Consider the following 7,188-nt stretch of genomic DNA (forward strand, 5'->3'; position numbering starts at 1 on the left):
ACTAAACATCCCTGAACTTTCCATGACAAAGTTTCCTTATAATCCTAGTTGTCCTTTAGAAACGCATTGTGAAGATAGGATTAACTCTCCCCTTGCCTATTTTTAGCTAATCAAATCAAGAACTTAAAGTACCCCTACTTGACACCCCCAGAGTACCCCCAGCCTCTTTGGTGAGCATTGGAGAGCTCCTCCCATATCTTCTATTTAAGGAGGGGGTCCAGGAACCTCATCATCTATTAGGTACCCCTCTTCTCGATTGCTTGCTTTTCATATTCTTCTTATGTGTTATCTTCCCCCATTAGATTGTAAGCTTCTCGAGGGCAAGGATTGTCTTTTGCCTTTCTTTTTGTATTTAAAACACAGCACAGTGTATGGCACATAGCAGGTAGGGCTTAATAAATGTTTATTGGCTACTGACTGACAATAAAAATTTGATATGTCCTATCATGAATGACAATCTTCTATTTTCAATTTTTAAAAAATTCTGGTTAATTTGTGTAATAGGAATTAAGAATACCATGGCCTATGCATTATTCTCAAGCATGGATTTAGATGATTCCACGGAGAGGTAAAGGACAACAATGAGTTTTTTTTTTTTTTTTTTTTTTTTTATATTTTTAAACCCTTAACTTCTGTGTATTAGTTCCTTGGTGGAAGAGTGGTAAGGGTAGGCAATGGGGGTCAAGTGACTTGCCCAAGGTCACACAGCTGGGAAGTGTCTGAGGCCAGATTTGAACCTAGGACCTCCCATCTCTAGGCCTGGCTCTCAATCCACTGAGCTACCCAGCTGCCCCAACAATGAGTTTTTATAGCCAAATTGAAAGGCTGCTGCAAAGTGAGGTTTGGGACATTTCAGTAGGCAGTGTTGGCCTCACGCTGCTAAGAGTAAAGTCATTTGGGCTTATTAGGATGCCATGCTAATAGGGCATACAAGTGAGAACCAGATGAAAGAAGCACTCCTCTACCTTTACTGGTGACCAGTTTATAGAGTTGTAAAAATGTCCATGTACCCAGAAACCCTGTTGAAAGCCATGGGGCCAGCTTCCTTCCTAATCTTGGTTCCAAAGAGTTCAGTTTTGAAACACATCTTGCCTGCACCCTAGGTTTCATGACCATTTTCATGAGGTGCCATTTCTCTCCAGTATGCCAACAGATCCCATGTCTAAAGTTGTCCTCTGCATCCCAGATAACTTGACACTTCCTGAAAATGTGGCCATTATATGTTCTTCCCTTGCAGACCATGCCAGATACGAACTAATTAATAAGAAAAAAAATTAAACACCAGTTTCTATGCTGCTGGTAGGCCTACCTGAAGCAGGACTGGGCACATTCATCCATCAAGGAATTTGTTCTGTTTAGAAGATGTTCCAAGCTGGTAGCAGTTATGGATTCTAACAACATGAAAATTGTGCTTACAGGCAAGATTCCATGTAACCCAGTGATTCCCAAAGTGGGTGCCACCGCCCCCTGGTGGGCGCTGCAGCGATCCAGGGAGGCGGTGATGGCCACAGGTGCATTTATCTTTCCTATTAATTGCTATCAAAATTTTTAAAAAATTTATTTCTAGGGTGCTAGGTAATATTTTTTTCTGGAAAGGGGGCGATAGGCCAAAAAAGTTTGGGAACCACTGATGTAACCCAACAGACAAAGGTCTAGCTAAGGGAGCAGATCTGATATCAGGGAAACCAGTGCAGAAGAGATGATGGAACAAGGAAGTCAGTTAAATCTGGCTGACTTTTAAGGCCCTTTTTCATTCCCCAATGAAATTTATTCCCCTTCTATAAAAGTAACATATGAGATAGCATTAGCTAGGATTCGGGAAATCCATGCTATGCTTGACAACTCTTTTAGTATATTTTTAGAATATCAGTCTCTTAGAATTGAGGCACTATTCACCATTTCTAAACTTAAATCTTCCTAATGTTTAGAATCTGTCATTGTGACAGATGCAAAAGCCCCCAATAATCATGTGCCTTTTCGGCTCTGTCCTCCCAATAGAAAATAAACAGGGATGATTTTGTTTTTGTCTTTGTATCTCAAGTCCCTAGGACACTACCTTAAGTTCTAAATGTTTTGGTTAAATTGTAGAGCTGAATTCATGCTGAGTCACAAGAAGAACATGTTAATAAGGGAAACAGACAGACCACTAGTATTTCCTGATAGCATAGACAAGATAGTGCCAAGGACTAGGAATGGGAGAAGATGTATGTTGTACATCTGGTCAAGGTCTTTCACCAAAGGCCATGACTGCCTTCCCTTGGGGAATGGGCAAGTCAGAGGCCTTAAATGGTAGGATAATATTGGCAAGAAACATGTGAGAGACCTTAGCTAGCCTGGCACTGATGAGTATTAACTACAAGTTTGAGATAGATAAGCTTAGCTAGGGGCTTTGTGCCCAACATGAATGACATTAGTGAGTGAAAGGGAAGAAGAACTGAGCTGTGCGCCCTGAGGTGAATAAGAGACTTTATTCTGATTTGCTTAAGTATTTTATTAGACCATCTCTCTGCTTCCTTTAGGGCTGACCATCCTGCCTAGACTGAGAATTTTCATGCATCATGAGGGAGTGGGGAAGTGCACAGCCCATAAGCCTTTAAAAAGCTGACTGGCAAAGGGCTTTAAAAGACTGCATGTCCTCTCATCCAGCAATAGCATTACTAGGTTTGTACCCCAAAGAGATAAAAAAATGTTTATACAAATATATTTATAGCTGTGTTCTTTATGGTGGCAAAAAATTGGAAAATGAAGGGGTGTCCCTCAACTGGGGAATGGCTGAACAATTGTGGTATCTGTTGGTGATGGAATACTATTGTGCTGAAAGGAATAATGAACTGGAGGAATTCTATGTGAACTGGAACAACCTCCAGGAAGTGATGCAGAGTGAAAGGAGCAGAGCCAGAAGAACATTATACACAGATACTGATACACTGTGGTACAATCAAATGTAATGAACTTCTCTACTAGCAGCAATGCAATGACCCAGGACAATTCTGAGGGACTTACGAGAAAGAATGTTATCCACATCCAGAGAAAGAATCGTAGGCGTAGAAGAATAGAAGAAAAACATATGATTTATCACTTGTTTATATGGGTATAGGATGTAGGGTTTTGGTTTGTAAAAGATTACTCTATTACAAAAATGAATAATATGGAAATGGATATTGAGTGATAATACATGTATAACGCAGTGGAATTGCTTGTCAGCTCCAGGAGGGGAAAGGGAAGAGGGGAGGGAAAGAACGTGAATCACGTTACCATGGAAAAATACTTAAAAATAAATAAATTTTTAAAAAAGCTGGCAGGATCTTGGGTGTTTTGGTTTAGAATTTTCTTCTTTGGGCTCTTCCACATTTTTCATGTGATTTTGCTTTTATACCTTTAGGAGAATAGTCAGGAGCTCATGTGCCTTCTGTCTGCTTCATTTGTGTGCATGAGAGTTCTGTCTAATTTGGGAGACCAAAATACCAGGTATACACAAAAGGAGACTTTTGATATGTACTACAGATTTTGGTTTTTGAATCTTAGCCTTCATAAACCCTTCACAAACCCAGACATGAATTATGTAAATTGTGACTTACATTGGTATAGGGAATGCCCACATGAATGAAATCACAAATCCTCCAAAGTATCTGAAGTATAGTGCCAATAAATTAGGAGTGTACGCAGACAGCTGGATGAGGGTGGAGCCTTATGTGCACCAGCTCCCTTACGTTCCCTGGCAGCAGTCGTTATTTGTGTAGGTAAGATGTTTGTCTCTTGGGATGTGTCTTACTGGACTAGGGAAAATGTGGGTGACTCAGTGCTGCAATTTATAGGTTCTTAAGGCATTGTGAAGGCTGAAGACATTTTTTTCTATTTCTTTGTTGTAACATGAATTTGACTGATAATCTCTGAGGTCTCTTCCCTCCTTCTTAGTCCTTTTAATGATGGAAGGACATTAAGTGACTTAGGCTGTGTAATTCGTTGTCACATGGTTCTTTGATTTGTATGGGAAGGGAACTTCCCTGGATGAAGGCTGAAGCAGATAATTCGAATTATGAAGAGAAGTTAAAGAACCTCCTCAGAAGATTTTGAAGCATAGAAAAGATTCTTTTCTGTTGGTTGTGATTAACAAAGAGCAGGGTAATGAGTTAGATGACCCCTGGGGATTTCTCCCAATGTTGCAAAGGGATGTAACACTGTTATTATTTTTTATTAAATCATTTAGAAAAACCCATCTGTGTACTCTTACTCTTCAGCTTGTTTATAGCTCTTGTGGATGGAAAATTAAAGTACAGGTGACTGCCACAAATGACTTAGCATGTTCCAGATCCTCTCCCTTGACACCAAATAGTGAGAGCTTATTATTTTTTTCTTGATGGCATCAACTACAAAGAGAGGAACACACATTTCATATATAATATTCGAGACAGCTTAAATATGCTCCCTCAGTGAGCAAGGTCTAAATTCTTCTGAACTCTTCAGGAGGAAAAAGAAAAAGGTGACATATTGTTACCAAAAGTCCAATCTCTTATAATTCTGTATTAGCATGATCTACTGCTCATTATGAACACTACCTTTAGAAATGTTTTGGAGGATTAATTGACTTATACCAGCATGTTAGTGGACTATATTTTGCCCAAGTATGTTTTTTTGATATTCAAGATATTCTATGCTTCATTTAGCCTCTTGAAGAAAGTCAGGGAAACTAAGGGCAGAGGTGAGGAGGGAAAGTATTCCGGGCATGGGGGACAGCCAGTGAAAAGGCCTGGAGGAGGAGATAGAGCATCTCGTGAGAGGGAAGGCCATAAAGTGTATGGAAAGGAGTAGCATGGAAGAAGACTGGAAAGATAGGAAGAGGCCAGGTTCTGAAGAACTGAAATGCCAAGGAAGGGACTTTATATTTGATCCTAATGATAGTAGAGAGCCACTGACATTTATTGAGGAGGGGAATGACCTGTGCTTTTGGAAAATTACTTATGAGATTGAAAAGAGGATGTATTGAAGTAGGAAGAGAGTCTTAAGGCAGAAAAATTAATTAGGAGATTATGACAATAGTCCAAGTGAAAGGTGATGAGGACCTGAACTAAGATGGTAGTTATGTGAATGGGGAGAAGGGGACAATATTTGTTGTAGAAAAATACAAGAAATATAATAATTCTCTATCATATGTTACGGAGAAAAATAAGATATTTCAATTGATAAAGCAAATTGTTGAAGATGATGCTGAGGTTTGGAATCTAGATAAGTGGCAGGATGGTGGAACTCTTGCCAGTAATAATAAAATTTGGAAGAGGATTGGGTTTGAGGTGGGAAATGATGACTTCTGTTTCGGATATAGCGAGTTTGAGATGCTTATTGGAAATCTCATCTGAAATGTCCAAAAAGTAGTTGTTGAAACAGGACGTGGGTTCAGGAGAGACAAAGGCTGGATATGTAAAGTTGGAAGTCATCTGCATAGGAGATAATTGATCCGTGGAAGCTGAAGAGAGATCGCCAAGGAAGAAAGGGAGGAGAAAAGAAGACCCAGGCCAAAGACTTAGGAAACACTCACCATTAGTGAGTGTGACATGGATAAAGATCCCCTACAGGACTGAGGAGAAGCAGAAAATACAGGAGAAGGAGAATCAATTAAGAGGACAATTTCATGAAAGCCCAGAAAACAGAGCATAACCAGGAGAAGAAAGTAGTCAGCAGTGCCAAATTCTGCAGGGACGTCAAGGATGAGGATTGAAGGAAACCATTAGATTTGGTCATTTAAAAGTTATTGGTAAACACAGAAGGCAATTTCAATTGAATGATGAGATCACACTATGTGGAAATTCTTGATGATATGATAATTTTTAAAAATCTGAAGGAAGAGATTAAATAACTATGCATACTTTGAAAATATCTCTAAACTATTTGAACTATTCCTTAGGAATACTCAAATGCTTTGCTGATCTGATTAACATTCATAACGATTTGTGTTTTTCTTATATCTTTTTTTAACAGCTCTTATATTTTCTTCTGTGGCCATAGTGACCACATGGTTGTTTTCATCTCTTTGATGATAATAATGATAATAATGAACATTTACAAAACACTTCAGGGTTTGCAAAATATTTTTGTGTAGATTATTTCACTTGAGTCTTACAAAACTCTCTCCTGAGATTGTACAGATAAAGAAACTGAGGCTCAGAGAGCTTATGCACTTTGTCTGTAGTCACACAGCTAGTAACTGTCAGAAGTGGCATTCAAACCCATGTCTACTTGATTGCATATCAAACACTATCAGGAATGCCAAAGTACCTCTTTAAAACATCTTCTATTTTGATAAGTATCAAAAGCTAAAGAAGTTTAACTTTTAGACTTCTTATAGCTAATCTTCTATGCTGATCACTCACTTCAGTTTTCCTTTATATCTATATATTGGCCACTTAAGTCAGTTGGTTATAAAAAAGATGCTAATGAGATCAGAAATATGACTTTAATCCCTTAATTAGTAAGTTAGCATAACCAAAAGGGAAATCATGTTCTTTGACCACAAGAGTGGTCATCTAACTCAAGATCTCATGATTCCCCTAAAGGGTACTTGGCTTAGCAGGCAAAGGATTACAGATGGCTCTAATGCATATGCATCACCACTGGTGCAGAAAAAGTTTTTCTTATGTTGCTAATATTATTATGTATGTAGCATATACACATAAATAGATGTGTTTTTGTTCAACATTTTTCCTAGTATGATGTTAAAAACAAGATGCAGGATTCTCATTGAGTCCTGATTTACATGTCTGTTGAACAAAAAAAAAATCCCAACTGCCTAACCTACAGCAAATTTGAAAGACATCTAAAAATAACTTTTGTGGCCCACGTAATTGAATTGTTGCATGTGATAAATAAGCCGATTCCAGATATCAAGCAGACATGCCTGGCACAAAGTTGTAATAACACAATAATAATATATAAAGTATAAGGAATGTAAAGTCATGAGATGGCACTATGACATTATTTAATTATAATAATTTAATGATGTTCCTATGAGACAAACTACTTCTAAATACTGTTTCATTTAGCATGTTTTTATATTATTGTATATCATATCGTATTATTGGTTATCTATTTCTCTTCTGCATTTCTTTCGTTACTTTCTAACTTAACTATTTTATAACTAAATACTTCTAAAAAAAGTTCCTCTCATTGATCACATCTGATTCCCTACCGAGATGT

The sequence above is a fragment of the Gracilinanus agilis genome, chromosome 1, assembly GCF_016433145.1.
Source record: "Gracilinanus agilis isolate LMUSP501 chromosome 1, AgileGrace, whole genome shotgun sequence".
NCBI classification, from domain to species: domain Eukaryota; kingdom Metazoa; phylum Chordata; class Mammalia; order Didelphimorphia; family Didelphidae; genus Gracilinanus; species Gracilinanus agilis.